The sequence below is a fragment of the Sylvia atricapilla genome, chromosome 6 (assembly GCF_009819655.1).
Source record: "Sylvia atricapilla isolate bSylAtr1 chromosome 6, bSylAtr1.pri, whole genome shotgun sequence".
In the NCBI taxonomy this organism is placed as follows: Eukaryota; Metazoa; Chordata; class Aves; order Passeriformes; family Sylviidae; genus Sylvia; species Sylvia atricapilla.
The window spans coordinates 20,831,045-20,857,082 of record NC_089145.1 but is presented as its reverse complement, the minus strand read 5'-3'; positions in this window follow the sequence as shown (position 1 = coordinate 20,857,082).

Sequence of the window (26,038 nt, the reverse complement as noted above, 5' to 3'; positions counted from 1 at the left end):
CTGAGTCAATTAGTTTAATGAAACTTAGAGTAATAGGAATTAAGTCACTGCTGAAAAAAAAGCTGCTATAGACCATGTTCTTAGTGATAATTCATGCAAAAAGCCACTGTTGATTCTAGGATACAGTGGCAAAATATTCCAGTAATTAAACATTTCAGAACATATATTAAACTGTTTCAAGGACTCCTTCTTGGCATAATATAACATTTTATTCTGTAGATGTTATTTGAGTATGCAGAACATTACAGTCTGTGCTCAACTGAATTAGCACAATTGAATATTCTCACCATTTAAAGCATTTAAAACCCTGAATCAGATCCTAAAAACCTCTGTTCCCTTATTTTTCTGAATCTCTAAGCATTTGGATACTAGAAGTTTTGTGATTGTTTTTGTTATTTGGCTGTGTAGGGGGGATTCTTTGTGAGAGTTTGGTGGTTTTAGTTTTCTTTCACCTTTTTATATAGGCAGCATTAAAATCTGGTTACCAAGAAAAGCATGAAAATTATGGTTTTGCAAAACAGGTTCATTCTTGGAGTAGTGCTGTAAAGATAAACCCAGCATAAAAAAAAATATGCTAAAACAATACCTATCAGTATTTACTAATGATGTAAAGCTCTTTTGAAATATTCTGCCTTCTCCAAAATGATTGGTGAATTTGGTCATTATATCTAATTAATTTTAATTTTAATGAAAGACAAATAATAGGCATTTGTGAGTCTTTCTGTGCCAGTGTTAATTTTAAGAAGGCAGTCTCAAAGCGGTTTTCTAATGAAACTTGTGTAGAGTGAAAGCACAATGAGGAATGGCATGAGCCAGTTTCTTAGGGGCTTAGGGCTCTGAGGCTGCAGACCTCCCTAAGACAGAAACTGAATATTTCCTGTCCATGCTGCAGTTCTGTTTTACTTAAAATATATTAGAATGTCTTGACTTTTCTTCTGGCTACCAACATGTGTCCACAGAGATAAACCCTCTCCTTTTCAAAGAGAAATATATACCCATCCAGAAACCCCAGGATGCATGATCATATTTATTTATCTAGCTTGTGATGTTTTTTCTGTCGATCTTGTTTCAGTGCTGGATCAGTGAGCTATGAAGCTGTATATTTCTGAGTTTTCCTATGACTAGAAAAGGGTCTAGAGGATGAGCATTTCCTCTATACTCTGAAAAGTTTTCTTTACAACTGAACAGTGACTTTTAATTGTTTGGCAGGAAATCAGCATGTTTACTGGAAGAAAGTAAGCTTCTCCAGACTTTTCAGAGCTTTTCCCCTAGGTTTTTTTTGTTTGGTTGGTGGTTTTGTTCTTGTTTTTGTTTTTTAATGCCTGATTATTTTATAGTTTTGTAAATGTGCTAGTTTAATGTTGAAATCCAAATAACAAGGGAAGAGCATAGAAACAGGAAGAGTAAAGTACCTGCCAGTTCTTACTACTTGTTGTGGTCAGGACCATATTCTGAGTATTCCTCAACTACTTCTTCAGAGTCTTATTCACAAAAACACCCCACTGGTTAACTCAACTAAGAGTCTTCCATAAACTTTGGAAGTTTCCTATTGATTTAATCTTATTTTTAATTGATTATAAAACTTATAAATCTATAATTATTCAAAACAGAAAAATAAAACTTTTTTATTTGACGTATTGAACGTCTACTAATAAAGATGACTTATATGCTCAAATGAAAAGAACTGAAATACATGCATTGGCCTGGTTTGACAGCAAGTTTATAAGCTATTATTAACTTATATATTATATGCTTGTATTTCATTTTCTGGTGATGGAATTCAATTTTTTAGGGCCTTTGAGTATCTAAAAGCAATTAAGAGAAAATCACTTTGGAAAGGCTGACATTTCAATAGCAACCAATACGCTTATGAAGTCAGGAGAATAGAGATGTTTAGACAGTGTGCCACATTCTGAGTGGATGTAGCCGTTTTTCGTAAGCCGGACTAGGCAAGTTTCTGAAGATGGTTAATCTGCTCTCTGAAGCAGTTACTGAAATAGAGCTGCACTGAGTTGTGTTCCCTCAGGACTTTCCTATACAAAATTTATTCTACTCAAGTAAAGCTGCCTTTACAACTCTCACCATTTGAAGTTGCAGATAATGCAGTACTTTAAGTGCAAACGAGCTTCTGTGTATTCTGCAAGGTTCTTATTCTTAGCATCAGTGAAGTGTGAAGATAGGCTTGCGACTTGCGTATCATATTTCTCCAGTAACTTATTAAAACTGACTCTTATGTTTTAGAGATGATTGTTAAAGTGAATGGCTCCATTGAGATGAATGGAGAAAACATCTTTTCCCTGAAGCATCTTTGCCATCTTTTCAGGCTGTTATTTGCAGCACGACCTTATATCAAGTTTGCATATGAAAAGTTGTTTTCAAAATTACGAGTTCCAGCAGTATTTTCTTGACTTCTTTCTATGCTTAAGTTACCGATTAAGTACTTCAAAATCTTATAAAAAGCTAAAAATGTCTTTCTACTTTTTTACTTCTTGTTCTTATGGAATTACTCTCAAATGGTAGCAAGTGCAACAAACATTTAACTTGTTAGTCTGTTAGTTTATTAGTCAAAATCAGAAATGGAGTTGATTTTCTTCCAAATACTTGCAGCACCTGTAAGCTTGTGAGAGCCTAAAGGGGAATCTTAACAGAATATAAACCTGCTTTGTTTTCTATCAAGTAGGAAAGTACTTGTTAGTTTTGATCTGTTACTATCAAATTTGATTATATTTCATCAAGTAGCTATCTTCTGGTCTAGAAAAATAAACTACTGGGTTATTTAGCTCAATTGAAATGACCCTCACCCCCACGATCTCTGTTATGCAATAACATTTTATAGTGTGGTATTCAGCTGTTGGCACATTTACTGCACCCAACCGAGGATTGCTTTACATTAGCTCACGTTTTGACTCAATAACACGTTGAGTTATGCAGATAATTTATTCACATAATTTAATTCTTTGTTTTGTAGCCAAAGTGAAATTAAACATAAATTAAAGGGTTTGGATTTTTCCAAGAACAGTTTTTTTCATTTGTTGTATCAGGTTTCATGGATGCATGAGAAATGCTTAATTTCAGAGTTTTTTGTGGTTTTGGTGTTTTTTTGGTTTTGTTTTTGTTTGCTTGTTTGGTTCAAAAGCAGGAGAGTTTTTGAAATAAATTCCTAAATTGCATGAAAACTTGAAACAGAGAAAGAAGTAATGGTTATGCTTGTGACACATCTATTATCCTCTCAAAAATGTTATTTAGAAAGCTCAGCTGACAGAGAAAATGATATGATTTAGCCTTTTATCTCTTAGAGTGTTTTTATATGGGTATTCCTCCTCTGCAAGCAGCACCTTTCCCTTGCATGACATGGTACCTATCCAAGTTGGTGTATAGTTAAGTTGCTCTAAAACTTATTCATTGTAAATATGTTTTATACAACATTAATAATTTCAAATAATAAAATTAAGTTGTTTCCTGTTACCAAATATACTTTAAAATAGTTTCAGCTCAAAGATAAAAAATTAGCTTTGCTTTAATATGTTGTATATGACTAGCTTTTTTTTATTATTTGTAACAATAATTTAAACACTAAATAATTCTAAGCAAGATTGCCCTTTAACTTTTGGCTATCACTGATCAAAGACTTATATTAATATCTTTACTTAGGGCCAGGTGCTAGTCATATATGCTCATGTATCCAGTATATTTATCTTAAAAAATCTGCTGCAGAGGATGAAGTGAAAGCATGGCTCTTGGTAAAATATCAAGGTCTCAGGATTTAGCTTATGCCTTAATTGTACACTGTGTAATGAGAGAAACACATACACATTATGTTTACGTTTTATATTAGAAAAATTAAGGAGACTTCTAAAGAGCTTTATGAAACTGAAACCAATTTATTTCCAGGATATATGCATTAAAAAAAGTAGACAAAGTCAAATATCTTGGTTAAGGTAACAGAATTTTTGATATAGTCATAAAAAGTACCCTTTTAAGGACAATCTAGACCAAGGTAGGAACAGGAATTAGATATACAGCAGAGCTTTCTGATCCTAAAATAGATTCCTGCCTCTTTTATGTGCAAACCACGTAAGAGCAGGTGGTAATAGCTGCTAAGAGTCCATCTCATTAGCATTGCTGCTTTTTGAAAGAATTCTCTCTCAGATATGTTCCTAAGGATTGTGTAGAACTGAGGTAATCGAGAATACCTGTGAGAAGGTGAGATGAACATATGAAACCAGTGCCCTTGTTTTACCTAACTTGCACTGTCCTTCCTAGAGTGTTGAGTTCAGGCCTAACTCTCTCTTTGTAAGGCAGGCTTGGGAGCTGTGACTTTGAGCCAGTGCTTGCCTTTTCTCTGTTTGTCAGCACAAGAGTTACAGTGTCATGAACAGAGATTTCTCTGCCGGTGCTGGAAGGCAGAAAAAGAAGGCAAAGAAAGTATAAATTTCTTGGTTTATTGCTGATGTAGAAACTCTTCATTTAATAAGAGACAAGAAAACATAAGCCGTTGCCAAAATGGTTATTTTGGATGTCTTTATTAGTTCTGTTATTCCTCTGTGCAGCAAAAAAAAGTCCTTGTAGTGCACATTGCTTGAATGATGAAAAGAATATATGTCAGTTTTGTGTCATTTCTTGTTTTAGGAGCTTTCCCTCCACAAACTTTTATAAAATATTTGTAATGAGCTGTGAATTCCAGAGAATTCACCTAAGGTTGCATGGCTGAATTGGAATGTAAGTTGGAATGAGAAATAATTGCATCTGTAGAAAACAGATTCATGATGGTCAAATAGCACACTTATGCACATTGAACAGATTATCTGCCAAAAGGGAATGTAGTGCAGTTAACTATAGCTATACTATAAAATGTTTATGTAGCAGTGGCATTTAGAAATTTCTAAAATCTTTGTAGAAAGCAGACTTGTCAACTATTGACATGTTTCCTAAAAGTCTTTTGTGTACATGTAAGCACCTGGTATCAGCTGTTTCACAGGATTAAGTCTAAATGACATAAAATGTGCAGTAATCCTGATTATTAGCAGCAAGGAAGTTAACTACGAGTTGAAAACAAGTAGTCTAGTTTTAATTTCATTTTAGGTGATTTGCTAGGAAAATGTGGTTATCTATGTAGTAGAAAAACCTAGGGATTCCTTAGTGGGCAGAAACTACAGTGTTCCATAAAATTAAGCACCTCTAATGAGACTGTATGAATTTTAGTTTCTGGTCTTTGTCTTTGAAGGTGTTTCATAGGTTTGCCCTGACTGTAGAATCAAAAGTTCTGGTACATGAGTCTCTCATATTGTGGGAGAAGGATCCATGTCTGCAATCCATGCTGAACTTAATGTTGTGTAAGTCCAAGACTAGTCAAGTATCTGAGGGTTTTGAAAGAATATTTTTAATTTGCTAGAGTATGTTGGAATTTCCTGAATAATGTTTGCTAACTGGCAGAAGATGTATTTCTGGAAAATCTGTTTGTAAAATTAAGGCCAGAAAGTGCGAGGAGATTCAGAAGCAAATTTTGGGCACTGGGAAACATTAGAGAGAATGATCAGGGGTACATTTGCTAAGCAGTGAATGTTTATGAGTTGCTGAACTGTACCATCTTGCATAGACAGGTAAGATCTTATAACTAGAACTAGATCTTATGATCTGGAATGTGCATTAGAATATTGGCATACAAAGGAAAAGATACCTGAACATCCTTAGTATACAGAGGCATAAATTACTCAGTTAATACTTTTATTTCTTTTTAATAACTCTGTTGAATTAGAACTGAAGTATCAAGGCCTGAGATTTTTGCCAGCTTTGTCATTTGATTTATCTTCAGTTTTCTGATTAGGTGAGATCCCAGGCATTTCATGTGTCTGGAATTTTAAGCTAATACTTGAGAGAGAAAAAAGTTAATTTGGGAAAATTTGAGGCATCTTGCTTGCTTTGTTGCATCTTTGTAATTTTTCACGTAAGTGAATTTAATTTTTGGCTTTGTAAAAAACAGAAATGCTTTGATACAGGACCTTTTATTTCACTCTTTGTATGGTTTCTGATAAATCAGAAGGCAATATGCATATTTTTGTAAAATAATTCTTTGTATAATGCGTTTCACCTCATTAGCTAAGTTATTTATAAAATGTGCATTTCTAATGATTATTTTTAATCTAGGATTCTTTTTGTTTGGGTTTAGATATGTTTAAAGGAAGTGCTATGAAAGACAGAAAAAATAATTTATCAAATGAATCATATGACAAAACTCTGTGCAAAAATTCAGCAGTTCTCATTTAACTCCTAATTGGAATATTTTCATGAAAGACTGTCTACCTTAATTAGTCTAGTTTACCAGAGAACAAATAAAAGAAAACTTATGTGGCTGATTGTATTTGATCTGCTGCCATTATAATATCTCTATTCAAATGTAGTTCCTCATCTAAAAATACAGATTACAATGAAGTGAGTGAGAGCATTAAGAAAGTAAACATAATGAGAGGATAGTTTGGTATGGTCTGAAAATTTAAAATTTGGCTAAAAATTTTACAGAGCAAATTTTCATTCTAGAAAAATTGTAAAAATACACTCATTATAATCTAAATATCACTGAAAATTGGTTACAACTAGAAAATAAAAAGTATACTATTGAATAAGAGTTACAACAGAGAAATGCTACTTATTTGAGAAAACCAGGTATTTCTATAACACTTTCTTGGTCTTGGGTTTGGTTTTTTTTACAAAATCAGTCTTTAGAAAAATAACTGTTACCTTTTTTGAGGTGAAGATTCTTTGGGAGAATTAATTTAATAAAATCACTTTTTGAGATCTGCTTGAGTATCTCTCTTCTGTGGATTAGAAGGTAAACCTGAGTACTCATGTTTTAGTTAAGTTTCTAAATAAGCTAAAAGATAGGAATACAGTAAGATATTTAAAGTCTGAAGGTGTGTGTCAGGGAGTTTCATAGAATCCTAGGATGGTTTGGGTTTGAAGGAACTTTTAAAGGTCTTCTGGTCCAACCTTGCTGTAATGAGCAGGAATACCTTCAGCTACAGCATGTTGCCCAGAACTCTGTTCAACCTGACCTCGAACAATTCCAGAGACAGGAACTTTTATGGCTGTTCAGGGTCAGGAATCCAGAAATTCTGTCTAAACTACAACTTTTGTTTGTGGTCAGCACCAGGTTTAAGGTAATTTTTTAGGTTTCAGGTTGCATCTATCTTATAATATAAAAGTAGTATATTGGAAGTGCCTGGACTTCAGAAATTGTAGACAAACTAAGTTTTCTGCAGATGAAGTATTGCATTTTTTTGACAAGAATTTCTGTATCCAAGTGCTTTCAGCTACAGAAACCCAGTACAAGAGAATTTTGGAAACAAAGCCAGACTGTTCTGCTTAACCATTTGGATGTTTGGTCATGACAAAAGGTGGTGCTGCAGGTGTGTTGTGATGATACAGACAGAGCTACAATATTACAAAATGCTTTTGGGTTTGGTTTGTTAGTTTTGCTTTAAGGGAAAAAGATTAATGCATCACTATATCATGAAATATATTTACATGTCAAGTACAGAGAATTTAATATTATAAAGGTTGTGAGGAGCCTAAGCTAAAGTCACCATGAGATTGTGGACTGAGGAGGAAGCAGGGAAACAAGTAAGATTGCAACCATGGACTCCAGGAGAGATAGCTTTAGCTTCTTCAGGGATCTTCTTGGAAGAATCACATGGGATCAGCAGGGAAGAGAGTTGGTTGATTTTCAAGGATCACTTCTTCCAGGCTGAAGAACAATGCATCCTAATAAGCAAGAAATTGGACAAAGAGAGGAAGAGATCTTCATGGGTGAATAAAGAACTTCTGTCTTTCTGTCAAGTAGGAGAAGGAAACCCATAGGAATTGAAAACATGGTGGGACAACTAGGATGAGTATAGAAAGGTTTTCAGAGAAAGCAGGAATGGGATAAGCCCAAGGCCCATCTGGAATTAAATCAGGCCAGGGGTGTCAAGGAGAACAAGGTGGGCTGCTTTAAATACACCAATAACTAAACAAAAACTAAGAATAATGGAGACCCATTGCTAAATGGCGGAGGGGCCCTGGTGACAAAGGATGCAGAGGAGGCACAATTTCTGAAAGCCTTCTTTGCATTGGTCTTCATTGACAAGATCAGTCTTTGGGAATCTCTGATCTCGAGGGGTAAAGGAACGTTAGAAGATTTTCCCTTGGTCAAGAAAATTGGGTTAGAAGACAACTAGGAAAATTTGTCATCTACAAGTCCTTGGGCCCTGATGGGATGCATCCATTAGTGCTGAGAGAGCTGGTGGACACAGTAATGAGGACACTTATGGTCGTCTTTGAAAGGTCATGGTGATCGAGAGGCATGCTGGAGGGCTGGAAGAAAGCAAAAATTGCCCCAATCTTCAAAAATGGCAAGAAGGAGGATCCAGGGAACTACTGGCCAGTCAGTCTCAGCTCAATCCCTGGATCAAGTAATGACCAGCTCATTCTGGAGGGGGCCACAAGAAGGTGATCAGGAGTAGTCAGCATGGATTTGTTAAAGGTAAATCATGCTTGACCAATCTGAATTCCTTCTACAATGAAACAACAATCTGGATGGATGAGGGGAGAGGGACCTCAATCAATGTCTATCAGTATCTGAAAGGAGAGTATCAGAGGATGGAGCCAGGCCTTTCTCAGTGGTGCCAAGCAATAGGACAAGAAGCAATGGGCAGAAACTGATGCACAGAAGTTCCACCTGAACATGAGGAGGAACATCTTTACTGTGCCGGTGACTGAGCACTGGAAAAGATTGCCCAGAGAGGGTGTGGAGTGTCCCTCACTGGAGATACTCAAGATCTCTCTGGATACAATCCTGTGCATGGTGCTCTAGGATGACCCTGCTTGAGCAGGGAGGTTGGACCAGGTGACCCACTGTGGTCACTTCCAACTGGACACATTTTGTGATTCTGTGATTATGTTAGTATCATTCTAGTATTATTAATTCTAGTGAATGGTCATAACCCATTTAAGGTGTCCATATTTTAATTTTGAGGAATACTAAGTTGATTTCTCCAATTAAGGTTTAATGACATCAGCTTCAGTCTTGCAGGGAGCTGTGATCCTGATCCAGTGAAGTCTGTAAGGATGTATTTAATTTATAGGAATAACCTCCTAGTATTATTTTTAATTCACATTTAGGTGTATATGTGAGGCCTTCACTGGACTGAGATAAAAATATGTATTGTTTTGCCTAGCTGAGTGCACCGGGGCAAAGGTGTTGATAAAATATCAGAATTATTGCTGTCTGGTAGGGTCCTGTGTAAATATAATTCAGTATGACATTTGTCTCAGATTATTGTCATAGTTTTTATATTTGGGTCTTGCAGTTCTTGAATTCCTCTGAGGTTTTCAGTTGTATTGTTTTGAATAGTTTCTCCTTACCAAGGGGGAAAGTAGCTGATTTCCTTGCAACTTAAGTTAGATGCAAGAATGGCTTTTTTTTATCAGGTATGAATAAAAGTATCCATGCACTTCAGTTCCCTGTTCACACACACACACTTTAGTAGAAGAAATAATTGTCCAGGGCCACTCTGGCTTAACCAGAGGATATGACAAAACACTACCATGGTAAGGTGAGACGTGGTTAAAAGCAAATCTGCCAAAAATATAATTAAGGTAAATGGAAACCTATATTAATGAAACTCATTAAGAAGCTGAAGCAGGAAAAAAAGTGGTTTGAGAATAATTATTTGAGAGCAAAATCATCAAAGCTTATTCCGTGAAGTAAAAAACAGTTATTCGTTCAACGACAGTTTGAAATTAAAAGAAAGTAAAAGATTGCAAATCAATAACAATAAAAAGTGCACTAAGCTAATGGATCCCTTGTTTCAAATTGAAAGTGACAGCTTTGAATTCTAGAGTAAATCTTTAGTGATGGCCCTTTTCATTACCACACAGCAGCCCTTGCCATTTTAGCTTCCATGGCTGTACTCACCCAGCTATGTGCTGCTTTGATCTATGACTCTATTTGCCATGCCTTTCAGGGATAGGGAAGTGGGAACTCATTACTGAAAAACACCCGAGTGATTTGGAAGATAGATTTTCATGTCACCAGCTGATCCCTGAGGCTCAACATACATCCTTTGAACAGAAAGTTAAGTAAAACCTGAGAAGATGTTTTCCATGTTGCTCTTTTGAAAGGTACCTTGCTGACTAACTGATTTAATGGGCATATCTGTTTACAGGCACTTCTGTGTTTTGCCTGTACAGTAAATGCTTTTCCTTGTAGAGAAGAAATAGCTCAGTGGATTTTTTTGGTCCTGTCCCTTGCTTTTGGCTCTGCACTATTCCCATTATACTCTGCACTGCTGATGCTTGATATGTAGGAGCTGAAATAATCAGAACTGATTAGAATAATCAGAATGCAGTAGCTCAGTATTATACCATAGGAAAAGATTCTGTAGCCGGAGGTTCTTTAGTCTCCTCTGTTTCCCTAATTTCCTTTATGCTACAATGATCATTTTCTTTAAGACACTTGTGATGGTTTTTCTTCTTAACTACTTCTAAAATATTTTATTTAGAAAAGAAAAATCTGATGTACCCTATGTTTACTGGTATATTAAAGCATATGCTTCAAGACAGCAGCTGGGTTGTATGAATAATTTTGTTTCTCAGGATAAATAAAGGATGACTCAACCAAAAATTACACGAGGCTTCTGTTTTAACTATATTCAAAATATTCTTATTTTTTAATGTTTCTGTCAAGAATGTCTATAATTTTTGTAGTGAATACATGAAGAAAATAGGGTAGTGAGAAGATAAAACTAAGTTTGTATTAGCACAACACCAGAAACCTTTGAAATAAATATTTCTATAAACATTTTTTCAAAGTGGCTATTAAAATAATAATAGCCTGTTCCATTCTGCAAACAGAATAAATCTTCTGCTTAATATGTGGTAGACAGCTGCTCTGCTGTCATGTAAAATACTGGAGGAAGTTAGACTGGATAATCTAATGATTGGTGGAAATAGTGGGGGTCACTATTATATTGTCTAAATAGTTTCTGTTCAGATAATTGGAATTGCTTGGGCATTCAATTATTTCTAAAATATACTATATGCTTAATTCCTTTATCTGTGGATTTGGGGTGTAGTCCTCTGCCACTGCAGTTTTGAGTTTTAGGTTATTCATTCACCCATTTCCCTAAGAATAAATAGGTTAAAATGATCCAAGGCTGAGAGAGTTGGGACTGTTTAGCCTGGAGAACACAAACTTCAGGGGAGGAATCTATTAATGCCTATTACCACCTTAAAGAACACTGTAAAGAAGACAGATACATGCTCTTTTCAGCATTGCCCAGTAGGAGGACCAGACTGAAGTGACACAAACTGGAGCACAGGAAGTTCCCTAAGAACATCAGAAAGAGTGCTGGGATAGGTTGAAGTACTGGAATAGGTTGAAAAACTAGAAAAGGATGTAATGGACTCTCCCTTTTAGAATTTTCCTCTTAGGAGAATTTCAGGAGCCATCTGGAGACTGTCCATCTTATGTGTTAAGATGTTATCATAGCTTTGGTGTTTGGTGATGCAATTGAAGTTTCACCAATGAAAGCAGCAGTATTGTTACTGGTTTCAGTGGCAGAAGTAGGTGCTTAGTTAGCAGTATTTTTTTTTTTTATTACTGTTGTGCACACAGAATTAAAGGGGGATTCAAACTGAGAACTTCCTTTTGAAAGTTGTATTTCTGGTTTAGTTGATGGCTTGCCCTGTGACCCAGGGGCAAGCTGTTTTAATTTTTTGTGCCTTCATTTTCCAATTTGTAAAACCCAGACAATAAAATGTACCCACCTTGCAGGGGTGTTGTTTCAATTAGTGCTTGTGAAATGCTCTGAGCTCCAGAGATAAAAGACAGCATAGCAATAGGAACTATTGTTGTTTTTATATCATTATTATACATGTTAGCTTTGTGACATTAATCTTTGTCTATCAAGAGACTTATAACTCCCTCCAGGTTACCTCTTTTGTGCGTTATACTTTCCTCTATATACTGAAGATATACGTCACATTGGTTTATAACTGTACTGAATTTTATATCACTATGCGCTGTGTTTCATGAGATAATAGATATTTTTTAAAGCTGGTGGAAATAATTCGTGCTTATTGACTGTAGTGATTTTACTGGAGTGATATTTTTAGCTGGTTTTAAAATGTAATTAATAATACATTGGTTTTGAGTGAGACTAAAATATAATGTTGTGTCATGTGACATTATAGCACTTTGTTAAGTGTACTGGTATGAAAATCATAATATGCTCTTGCTTTGGTAACTGCATTATTGCGTGTCAAACCTTACAACAAGTGCAATGTGTCACCTTGAAGAATGAAAGTCATTTACTGCACACAATGCCTAATGTGTTATATTTATCGTATCTGAATTAAAGCAGGGTTTTTTGCATGACATTTGCTTGCAGGCCTGAATCCCTCAAGAATTAATAAAACATATTGCACAATGCCAAAATGGTTTTGAAGAGAAATAGCTATGCAAAGTTGTATTAACAACAGGTAATGTGGTGTCAACTAATTGATGTTCTTAACTTATTATCAGAGACCATTTTTAGTGTCTGGTATGTGTCAGTGTCAGTGTTTGCTGAATGATGGTGAAGGGTCTGGAAGGGAAAACGCATGAGGAGGTTGAGGTCACTTGTTCCGTTCAGCCTGGAGAAAAGGAGACTGAGGGGACACCCCACTGTGGCCTGAAGCTTCCTTGCAAGGGAAATCAGAGGGGCAGACACCAATCCGCTCTCTCTGATGACAATAAAACGTGTCAGGGTTAGGTTAGGTTGGATATTAGGAGAAGGTTTTCCACCCAGAGGGTGTTTGGGCACTGGAACAGGCTCCCCAGGGAAGTGGTCACAGCACCAAGCCTGACAGAGTTCCAGAAGTGTTTGGACAATGCTCTCAGGCACATGACATGACTCTTGGAGTGTCCTGTGCAGGGCCAGAGGTTCGACCTTTGTGGATCCCTTTTGATTCAGCTTTTTCTATGGATGTCTCCATCATGTGCAAATAATTTTCTATAACATTATCAAGTATTAATTATTTAAATTAAATAATATTAATTTATAATTGATTATTTAAATTGTTTCAGGTAAACTATATTATTTTTGTACATTGCTATTTAGATAGCATAAATAATAAGTGAATGTGTAAAGAGTATATTTGATTGTTAAATCTAATGCATTTTTAATTGTTTTGCTGTATGTAGTTATCATATGGTGTATAATGGTCAGCCAAAGTTACTGCTAGATCATAAAGACAAGTGGATGATGGCCAGGTGATGGCTGCAGAAACTAACAGGGACTTCAGTTAAGGTGTTGCTGCTTTAAACTGTATTTTTTACCACTTTGTCTTCCCATCTCTTGGGCCATAGGACAGATATTTCAGTGAATCTCAGAAGCAGTTTAATATATTTGTGTAGGTGTGAGCTAAAACATACGATATTCTTCTATGCAGCAGCTTGCACTGACAGTGGAGGAGCGTTACCTACATGCTACTTCTGGTGGGAAGGTGTAGCAAGGAGGTTGTTAGGATGGAAAACAAAAAGATAAACAGTAATAGGGGCTTTTGGCAATAGTTTGACCAAAGCCAGATTTCAATTCTTTTGATTTAAATTAAAAACTTGGTTCATACTTAAGTACCGTGATATGTTTAGGTAATTGTTTCTGTAAGTACAGCAGTCTATAAAACTATTTGCACTGTGAAGATTGAATCCTGAGGTGAATATTTACAGACTGAAATGACTTTTTCTGATCTAGATTAATTATTATGCTATTTCATTTCTAAGGGTATGCTTTTTCATCAAAATCCATGTCATTTTACAAGTGTGTTATACTGGTAATAGTGTGTAATGGGAAATTAATTAAGCATTGCTTCTGCCACAAACAAATATTGTACCATATGTTTTTCATTAGTACTTCAGTTTCTTCTTTTGCATTTATTAATTTTACACACTGAAGTAAAAAAAAAGGCACTAAATAAAATGAGTCTATAATAGCATTAATGTTCCCAGTTTTATTTTGGATGGTTATTTTGCAACCATTTTGACTTCAAGCAAAGAAGCTGTTGCTCCACTCAGGCTAACTTAATTGATGTCACAGCTGAACAGAAGTGATTCATCCACTGCAACTCTAATGCTTTCATGAACTTAGGTACATAACGAGATAAAGACTACATTCGTGTCATGCACAGTATTTAATCTGGAAGTTAAAGTGTCTAATCACAAAATAAGACTTAGCAACTGACAATTTGAGATCTTGAACAACTGATCTTGAACGTGCTCCTTTCCTACTTGCACACACATTGAAATATTTCAATGGTCGGTACTTATGTTTACTTATGCAAGACAGACTTTAGAAGACAGTGCTTAGTCTCCCTGTAAAAAAAAAACAAAACAACAGATTATGAATTCTATGAAGTAGAATAAAGCTTGATTAAGGTCTTTCACATTATTTAAACTTGACAGAAATATTGTTCTCAGTAGAAGCTTTGCCTTGGACTGAAATGGAGTTGGGGTTCAATCTCTTAAGTCTAAATACTTTGTGCAGGGAAACTGAAGTAAGTTGAGAAAAAAAGAAAAAAAAAATTAAGTCAAACATTCAATTTGTGGTTTGGCTTTTTCTTCAAGCATGGAAAACACTCTTTAGTAACCACATTTCTCCATTGGCTTTTGTGGTAATGTTTTAAAATCTCTCTCTAATCATCAATTGGCATATTGTTATTCAAATAATTGCCCTTCATAAAAAATGTGTTAGTTGTTCCTTTCCTTCTTTGCCTCTTTCCTTTTTTTTTCTTCCTATTGCCAATCATATGTCAAACTGGTGACTATCATGTCAAATACAATATATGAATAGTTTGGCACAGTTTATGCTCTGCAGTCTTTTATCAATGTTTGCTTCTAAGTGAGTATTTTCAATTGGGACACCAATAAGAATATTATTCTTTGCTGTGTTGTATGTATCATGTATGTGGCTTGGGTGGTGGTGTGGGTTGTTTGTTTTTTTTTTTTTTTTTTTTTTTTTTTTTTTTGTTTGTTTGTTTGTTTGTTTGTTTTTTTGTTTTTTGTTTTTCCCTTCTACCCACCTGCCTATATTAAAAAAAAAGAGAGGGAAAAAAAAAGAGTTTTATTTTTTAGTGAGGTATTTGATTTATTTTAAAGTGAATTATATGGAAGAAAAGTGCCAAGCAGGTTTCTGAAAGTACTTTGCAGTGAGTTGCATTTGCTAAAACAGTACTAATGAAAGTCACAAAGTCCCTTTCATTCAGTAATAATGAAATGATGGATTTTAGTTGCACATTGTCCATTAAGAAAAAGTCACTTTGCTGTTGCTAAACATTTTTTTTTATGTAAAATGCTTTACTATGTCTTTCCAGGGATATTTTTTGTTGAGAGGTTTTTATGCAAGAGATGCAGTGCAGTTTTTATACGAGACAAAAACCTTTGTGCAGAGTTGGACAACCAGTTGGAAGATATTGAACTTGTGCTCAAGTGGGACTGTATTTGAGCTCTACTAAAAAAGGCTGGAAAAGTCACTCCATTCAAACTGAAAAAGGGATTTGAGAAGTATAAAGGGCAGAAAAAAAGGAGAACATAAATGGAAGAGAGGATGCACTATGTGCAAACCTATTTCATAGAAAGGACAGGGGAAGGTCCAAATGAAAAATGAAGCTTATACAATCTTTACTTCTGGTCATGTTACTGAATTGCCATCTGATGGTATAAACGGATGAGTCAGAAGCAGGATGATGAAACATATTTCAAAATAATGAGTAAAAGTTTTAATGTAGCTAACTGCTGGTTTATCCTGCTGTTGGCACAGTAATTTATACAGAGAGCTGCTGATTATTAAAATGGTAATCAAAATTATGAATCATATATGTTTAATCAGACATTTGATGTGAGATGCAGGTTTGCACTGAAATGAAACTCCACATTGCAGAGTGAAGGGAGTAGCCCACCATCACAACATTTCTGAGAATATGAGTTAATGAGGCACAATTCTGACCATTTGTGGCATGGATTTGCTTATTGCAATTGAATTCACTGTTACCTTGGAAGAAAGACAAATAAAGCTGTATAAACTATTTATATGGCCTGCAGAAAGTACTGTAACTCTCAAGTTAAAAGTATTAAACATAATTTTTTCATATTTAATTAAATGATTTTGTTATTGAGAAAGAATCATGTTGGTTTTGCTCAGAAAAACCTTGTAATGTTGTTAGTCAAAAAATACATTTGCTTACATTCATGAATAATTTGCTAGTCTTTTTTAGCAGAATATTTGTTTCTGAAAACTGGCAATCTGCCAAAAAGTCTAAATTATTTTATTGAATTTTCATACCCTATATTCATGTCAAGATGAGGGTTTTTTTGATGGTGAAATGTCCTTTCTATATAGTATGTACTTCTAAATCACTCAAGGAAAAAAATCCCTATAGAGTACAGTATTTTTCTTATAGAACTATTTTGTCCAGTATTACATGAGAAGGGCAAGTTGGAAGCTTTGTTTTGACTGATGCAATATTTTGTTTTTTTCCATTAAAGACAGGCTGTACATTAGAGCACTGTCTGGGCTATGCATTATATAGAGATATAGGAACGTAATTATTGTTCTTAGAGCAAAATTAGAGGAAATAGTTTGATCCTGACAGGAGGGAAGTAGATTAGTGATTTCCAAATTATGAATAACAAATAATTTATATAGGCTGAAAAAAAGAATGAATATCATTAAAAAAATCTGTGGGGAATTTTCAGATTGTTCTGAAGTGTGTTTGTGAAGGTACTAAGTAGTTTATACTACATGTTTTACTTGGGATTTCTGTGACATTGCATCATATAATCAGGGATGTTGCTGATTTTTCTGTTGTTATATTTAATAAAACCTGAAGGCTCCAGCACAAAAAACAGGCATTCTTTAAATAGCAGATTAATTTAGGAGTAGTTGTGGTCATTAATACCGGGCGATGGTAGTTCATTTGTACTTGCTTGTTTTTTCTTGGTTGGGTTTTTGTCAATGTTGTTGTTGTTTGGGCTGTTTTGCTTGTTTGGGCTGTGGTTTAGCTCCAGCTGGCAACTAAGTCCTACACAGGGGGATGTGGGAGAGATTTAGAAGAGGATGAACTTGTGGGTTGAGATAAAGACAATTTAATAGGTAAAGCAGCTGTCCTCCCAAGCAAAGCAGAACAAAGAATGAATTCACTGCTCCTGTGGGCAGGTGTTCAGCCATACCCATGAAGGCCAGGGCCCCATCGCATGCAATGTTTACTGGGGTAAACAAACACAATTACTGCAAGCACCCCTCCATTACCTTCCTCTTTCCCCATATTTATATGCTGAGCATGACACCAAATGATCTGAAGTATCCCTGTGGTCATTTTGAGTCAGCTGTCCCAGCTGTGTCCTCTTCCCAGATTCTTATGCATCCCCAGCCTCCTTGCCAGGGAGAAGCACATTGAAACTGTGCAAGTCCCACTCAGCAATAACAGAAATATCCCTGTATTTCCAACCCTCTGTTCAGCACAAATCCAAAACACCGCCCCATACCAACCACTTGGAAGAAAATTAGCTTTGCCCCAGCCAAAACCGCTCAGTTTCTTTTTCTGTGCATTGGCTTTATTGGTGACCAAGAGCTACACAGATGAATTGTGTGTGCTTCTGTCATTTGTAGAACTGATCAAACTCCTGTGAAGATTCCTATGCATTTTTAATGTAGATTATAATACGAAGTTGGGGAAAGAAATAAAAGGACATTGTTTATACTTAGCTAGAATCTCTGTAAAATGCTATTAAACATTTTAAAATATTTTGATTGACATTTTAAATGAGTGTTTAAATTCAGGAATGGTTGTGTAGTTCTTATCTCTGTTGTATGTATTGTGGAAGTACTAATGTTTCATCACTTGGAGTTATCAGACTGTGCTTTCTTAATGTTCACTGCTTCCTGCCAGCCCCCATCCCACTGTTCTGCTCACAGAACTATTTTCACAACTTAGTTCACAATAGTGTGGATGATTTCAGGAGAGAAGCTTAGTACAACAGACTTTGCTCTCCAGTACTGATATTTGCTATGCAAAGTTCAGAGAATCAGAAAATTACTGTTAAAAGTGGTTGAGATATTTCTCTGTAGATAGGAAGGGAGCAATTGTATTAAATGTCATATTTTCTGTTATCGCTTTTCTGAATGTGACAGCACTATAAAATGCTGCCAACATTTGTATGGTACCGTAAATGAATCTAACAACTGGCCTTCATCTTCTCTTATAACAAGACATGAATTAAGTATGTTTACAGTTGGCAGAAATCCATTTCAGTGCTGGGGTATAGCACTGGAATTATGTGCTTCTCCCTAGCCCTTTCTATCCTGCCCTTTAAAGAGCATGATGACATTCTCACAATTTAAAAAGTATTATATAAAAGAAAATTGTACGCCTTTGTCTTCTGACAGTAGAAGAGAATTACTGACCATTTAAATATGTGCTTTGTCCAACTAAGTGATTCCTATTTGAGTTTTCACAATGTCTTTTGTTAGTTTCAGTGAACAGGAAGAATAGCATGAAATATATAGAGACTCATACTTTAAAAAATATTATTAAAATATGTTTTCGAGTAAAGGCAAACATCCATCGTTGTTCCTCCTTTCCAAGTGTTCCTCTAGTAATTCAAGCCAAAAAGAAAAGAAACAATGTAGTAATAGAAAAATTATTTTTACCTTGTTGTTCTTGTACATTTAGTGTTGCACCATTGAGCTTGTATTGGCTCAAATAATGAAAATCAGTTTCATAAAGTATTTATTCTACAACAACTTAAATTAATTAATCTGACAAAAATTATGCTACAATTTTCATCTAATTTAGTGCAGTTACTGTAAAAAATTGGGATGGAGTTATAATGGAACTATGGCTGGTTAAAACATTTACCATGTGAGGCATGACATGCAGAGATTGGTATAATTTGTGACAAGAGAAGAGGTAAAGGTTCATTGAAGATAGCGTCTCACTCTCTGGAGCAGTCTGAATGGCTTTTTCTCTACAGAAGGAGAGGGCAAGGAGGATATGCTCCATTTAAAAGTAAGAAGCAGTACTTTGTTGACTGAGACGTGAAGGAAGTAACTAGAATTAGCAGTAAGCTTAGGCTGACCACCAAGATGCTTCATCCCCCTCAATGAGGCACTTGAGGATGGGTCAGGATCAGCTGCTGCTGTGCTTTGGAATGGGATGGTCTGTGATGTTCTTGTATTGGCATGTTATAGCTCTGTTTTCCCCCTTAGATATTTATATATTTTATCACATTGGTGTATTTTCTCTTGAATCCTGAGCTGCCTCCCTTTTCTTCTCTGTTTTACTTCTTTGGCTTTACCTTTCGTGTCTCACTTGACAATAGGCCATGTAGGATGACACAGCTCCTTTCTGTGAAATAATGGGTTTCTTAAAAGTCCTGGCCAATGTTACGCACTAGTCAAGACTGGCATGGAGTCACAGAAAAATGAAGACCTTCAGAGAGAAATAGAGAGGTATTTTTTAACTTCAGGGACTGATCTGCAGCTCAAACCTGAAGTGGTCTTGATTCAGTCAAGTCAATACTAGTGTTACTGTTGAACTAACGAGGCCTAAAATTTCCTCTTAAGTCTCTAGATGTTAATTCCTGTGTTTTTTCAGCAATTACTCTGCTTAACTGCATTTTAAATTATTAATAGGGGTTTTATTTTGATATGTACTTAATATCTAATGCTGCTTGTTCAAAGATGATGTGCATATCTTTTTTTTTCTTTTTTTTTTTTCTTTTTTTTTTTTTTTTTTTTTTTATTTTCCTAGATGTACAGTTTGTAACTCATTTAACTAATAAAAAGGTGACCTTTTTTCCTAAGAGCTAATCTAATTTTTAGAGGCAGGATCCCGCAAACATTTTAGATTCTTGAAACATCTGAGAAAAGTAACATGGACATAAGCTTAGGTTATAGTAGAAATGGGTTGATACATTTTTAAACAGAGGTTTGTGGTGGGGCTGACCAGGCTGAAACTTATGTTTTGCATGTTTCCCTTCTGATTTTTAGAGCACTGTAACAGGTACAGTGACAAGGTTGCCAAACAGATTGATCTTTTCATTGTCTTCCATTTTCAACTCTACACATCTCATCCTTTGAGAGTTTCCTCAATATTTCTTAGCATTCTCTTCCCTCTCAACTTTGAACCAGTACCAGGACCTGTGAGAAGCGGCTGGATTACAGACATGATTGGCAAATGAACCACTGAGTTTGTAGGAGAATGCAAAACTCTTCAGTCTCTCATCCAGCCATCTCTCATCACTGTGACCTGCTTGTCACAGTGTAATGCTCTTGTGTTGACTCTAATGTGTCTGCATGGGCAGGGGGGAGATGGAATTATAAATGCTTTAAGCTCTGATCTTGGAATCCATCCAGAAATATTTCTCCCTAAGCTTGTAACAAACAGCTGCCAGGACTCCGTGAACCCCTAAACATCCTCCTCCTAAACCAGGCACATTATTATTATATTAATAATGTGCTTGGTCAGTAGTTTTACAGGGGACGGACCCAAGGATATGCAGAGAGGAAACCAGGACATGAGTGACATTGCTCGGCTTCCTGCAAAAAAAAAGTTGTGTCATTCTTCATTTCACAGCTGGTTCAGCTGGTCGGTTGTATCTCTATAGGTATCTCCAGTATCACCTGGATTTCCTCTTAATTATAATGAGAAGTTTGTTGGCAAGTCTAGAGCTTTTCCCCTCTGTCGTAAAGTCGTGGCTGGGCAAGCTCACTCCCTAGACTTACAACTCAGATGCATATTCCTAAGAAGTTTATAAAGTCATATTGGCTTTTAAAACCAAATAGAAGTTAAAATTTTTGTTCATGTGAAAATAGTTAACTGAATGCGGGGAAAAACAGGGACACAAACAGGAAGTGAAAATGCTGTGGTCTGAATTGCCTGACCTGAACTAGATCAAATTTTATGTGTGTTTTGGAACAAAATAAATTGTGCATTAGTAGCTTTCGCAAAAAAACTGAACCCCATTGGATAATGAAACTTAAAGGAGAACTAAAATCTATTTCTTAGTGGCAGATGTGATTCAGTAGGTGGTGCTCTTCCCTCGACAGATCATTTATGAATCAAGCATTGAGGTTGTGATAGAACAATGACTCATACGCCTTGACCCCAGACACGTGTGGTTTTTTAGTTATTCAATAGACCATGTCACAGCAATAATGACAGTAAAGCTTAACAGCGTGTTAAACAGATGAAGTTTGCTTTTTCCTGTGTGCATATCTTTCCTTTTGTCTTGCTCCTTCTCCTGAAGTGCAAGCATGGACTGAGGCCTGAATATTCTCTTAGTCCTGTCCCCCAAAGCAGTTTTGAGCATCTCTGACTCAAGTAACCATGTTGACGTGTTTCTGTCTCATTTGCCTAGCAGGTTTCTTAATCATAATTAGTCATATTTCTTATATTTTCTACTTTCTTCACTGGAAGATCAGCCCTTCTGTTGCTAACAATTATCCCTCCCTTGCCCCATTGCCCTTAAAGCCCCTCTCCCACCACCACTAAAAAATTAAAAAAAAAAAAAAAATTAAAAAAGTGGAAAGCCAAAACCTTTCATAACTCTCTCAGGTATGGATAACCAGCTAATACAATCTCATGGCTTTTCAAGTGGTTAGTTTTCATCTATACCTTCCTTGCACTGTTTTACCAGTAACAGCCCCTCCAGCACGCTGTTCAAAACCCAAGGAAGCAGGACACTGATGGATTCTTGCGTCTTTCTATACCATTAATGCATTGAAAGGAATCCCAGATTTAATTCTGGATACTGGTCTATTCTAATAAATATTCATTCCACCAGTCCTTTATCAGGCACCTCAACTGCTTTTTGGTCTAACACATAGGACTTATGTGTCATGTAGTTGGGGAGGAGACCTCAGAAGATGACTGTGGCAAGCTGCTTGTGGGAAATCTGTGCATCCCTATTGACACTCCTTTGAGTGCTATCATGCAGCAGCCAGTCAGCTGTGCTTGGCATCTGCAATCTAAAAGGAATGATCTTCCCCTTCCAACTTACAATTTGGAGGTGCCAAACAGGTACCATTGAATTGTCAGATCTCCTTTGACCTTCCTACGCTGTGTAACAACACATAATATTGACTCAAGTTTTTCTTGAGTCAAGGTTTTTAAATACAAACAGGTGGCAGTATTTGGTGAATTAATAACGTTCCATTCTCATGTCTTTTTTGCTTCTGCTTCAGGGGCTCAGCCACTAGGAGTGACCAAGGTCTCTCAGGCTTCCCTGTCAGTGTAATGCAAACTTGTACACATGAAACCATATTTCTGTAGGCGTGGGAGCATAAGCTTATATGGACATAATTGTTACAGGAGAACTGCATGTTTTTTTCTGTGAGGCATATGAGTCTAGCTTAAAGTCTTACATAAATGATGCACAACGAATTTAGGCAGCTAAAGTTCTTTGATGCTAAATGAATCCTGTTTATGTACAGTGGTCGTCATAAAAATGTCAGCTCTTGCCACAAAGTCATTATAGACTCAATTTTGTTTTGTAGGAACATTCTTCAGAATTGTTGACATTCATGTATCTGTTGACAGTTTTTGATTTTTGACAATTATTGCATGTTTCTTCTTTTTATCAGAAGTTCTTTTGTTTTGAATATAGCTAAGGCATTATAGTGTTTCTGTTAATGTTTCTTTAATTTGAAACTGAAGGTATGAAAACGTGATAAAAGTAGCCCTTTAAGACTGTTTTAAGCTTCTCTTTTGTATGATATGTGATACTAATAATGCGCTATAGGAAAATAATCTAAGAACTTCATTATAATACTGTGTTTGAAAAAGAAAACATGACAGCTGTATATTATTTCTAGTTGAAATTGCCAAGCTTCTTAGCACCATGCAAGTGAGTCGTTGAAACAGGAACTATTCAATTTAGATTACATGGATTAAAATTAAATAATTTTACATTTACACAGGAACAATTGCCATCTTAATAAGACCTTTTCACATAACAGTAATGCCGTATACCTTTGCATCTATATAGGTGTATACTTTTGAAATACTTAAATTGATCAATGTTCAGTCTTAAAATAGACAAATACAGCAGGACTTTCTCTATGGAAATTTTAGTAGTAATACAATTCCTTGAGATGAAGGAATGATATTTTTATTCAAATTATTTTGTCCACAATTTTAAGAGAGTGATACTGGATCATTTGCTCTACCTGAATGGTGTGCTCTAGCACAGCTGCAACAATTACTTGACTGAATTTGTTTTGGGATCTTCTTTAAGAAACAAAGGATTTATTTCATTTGCAAAATTACTGCTACTTTAGGATCCTAGAATCTGAAGTGCATGACTTCAGCACACTTTTGTCTTTCCAATTTCCATAGATTCAAGTTGCCCTTAATTTCTTTGAAAGTCAGTTTGAAATGCAGGTGCTTATCAACCCTTCAAAAGAGACCATATATGACTCAAAGCTGTAGGCATTGTCATGTAAAGTTAAGAAATCTTTTACCTTTAACAATAGTCTCTTCCAAGTGGGTGTTGATGAGAAGGAGCTAGTAGTACAGCTACTGACACTGTTACTGCACAGTAGCAGTGCATGAGGAGAAAATTTAAGTCTCCAGGGCTGTCAATCCAGCGTGAAATTCAGATATTTTTAAAATTATTATTTTAGCTCGGTGAGTCATTCTGTGATACATAAGGATATGTGCAATAAATAGATAATAGGTTAGATCTAGCCAAAGTGTTTCAGTGTGACACTGGAGATGCATTTGCTATGCTTCTTTGTCTTTGTGTCATTTTGTAGCAGCATTTATAGATATGTAAAATCAATGATTCAAGTTTAGGTAATTAGACTTCAAATTCTGTGCATTATCTTCGTATTAAAAAAAAAAAAATCCCACAAAGAAAATATAGCAAGAGTGTGTGGTTGTCATTTCAGACACAGATTCATGTCTCAGTCTGAGTCAGTTCCACTCATCATATCTGATCTCTCAAAACAAGTCCTGCAACAGAACTGATAACACATAATGCTGTATGAAAACAGAAGAACATGTGAAGATCTAAAATTCTCCATAATTCCAGTAGCAGTTTGTTTGCTGCACAAACAAGAATTTTGATCATCACTGATTTAGCCTTAATGAACACAGATGTATTTAGTCGTGCAGTCATTCAGCATTTAGATATCTAGCCATAATATTTGACTCAATGATATTGTCAGCACTGATGCTGTGAATTTAAAATGCTAAACACTGATGAGTGTTCTCAGTGGTATGTGGAGAAGTTTGTTATCAGTTGGTTGTTTACCTTTTTTTCACTCAGCAGAATATGCTAAAGAGCAATAATGGAGAATAAACTATATTAAATGCTTCTCTCTCACTGCTTAGCACATTGTTTCTATTTCTGGTCCTTAGAAAATTGTACCTTGCAAATCTTCGTGTGCAAATCTTGAAATCTTGTAGCAGTCCTCCACATCTTTTTTAAGTTTCCAAGTTGTTTGTCCGATGCATATCAGCATATAGCAATATATGATACCTACAGATGAGTTAAAATCTGAGTATATACAATCTGACGTACTTAGATTTTAGAGCTGCATTTCTCTACAAATTTAACAGATGATTTTAGAATAAGTATTGTAACATTCATTTACCATATTAATCTGTTTAGTATTTTTCTTTACTATGTTGATCATAATTTAAGCTTCCCCTTGATAATGTATTTCTATCTTTTTTTTTTAATTTTTTATAATATACTTATGACAACTTATTAATTAGATGTTAAAAAAAACATATATAGTTATCATGCTCTGTCCCACTGTATGTGTCAGGCATCAATATCAAAAAACTAATTAATTCCAAACTGTTCCTATCATATCTCTGAGCTGACTCGGAAGGCAGAGTAAGTTTAAAATACAAAATTGGTTTGACTTTCACTTCGCTCCATAGAGAATTCTTGTTAAGGGCAGGTAAATGGTCATTTCAGAAATTCTGAGAGCAGGAGGAGAGGATTTCTGATTTAAGGTTCACACAGTAAAAGCCTATCCAAAAAATGAGCATATTTCTGCTAGGGAAGAGGTCTATGAGTTACCTATCAAGGAAAGGTATCTGATATTAATATTGCATCATGAATGTATTCTCCAGAAACTAAGTAGAAACATCTAATGGGAATGAATATTTCGATCAATACTACGGAAGTGGAAGAAATTAATGGTTTAGCTGTCACACAGGTGTTTATAACATACTCTTTCTCTATGATGGTCTCTGTACTCTCTAATTTCATGCAACCACATTTCAGAAGAATGGATGAGAAACTCACATGGTAAAAAAGCTGACACCCTTTATTTTCCCTAGTTTTGCTATCTTCAGGGGGAAAAACAAACATGCAATTATATTTTGTCATTGGAATTTCAAGAATTGTATCTACAAGTTCTGTTAGTTTTCCCTAAAGAGGGTTATAAATTATAAACAACAGATCTGATCCTGGTTATTTTTATCTTGAATTTCTGTATTGGCAAAGAGAGATTTTACTTATTGCTGTTGGCTTTTTGTTGTCAAGTTACTGGAGATGGTGGTCTTATAATGCAACTGTTTCCAGGGACTGTTTTTCCAGTATTTGTTGGGGCAGTGAGAAAACTTTAATTCAGCTGTCCTTGACAAAGCAGGACTTTTTGACATCTCAGTCTGTTTCCTTCCTTGGAGGTCTACAGACTCTGCCATCCTATCATTCTAGTTCACATTTTTATTTTCCTGTAGTCTTCCATGACATGAGAAGTCTTGAGACACTTCATCACCTCTCTTTTGCCCACGGCAATCAATAAAGATTCAGAAAGTGAATATACTATATTTTTGGGTAATCTGCTTCAGACAACTCTTTCCATTCTGGTATTTAACCAAGATATGGGCCCTAGATGGGTGAATAAATTCAAGGCATAAGAAACAGAGGGGTTTGACAGTGTTGCTATGCTTTGGTGTTAAATCTCATTAATGTTTAAAAGTGAGTTATTTCTCATTGAAT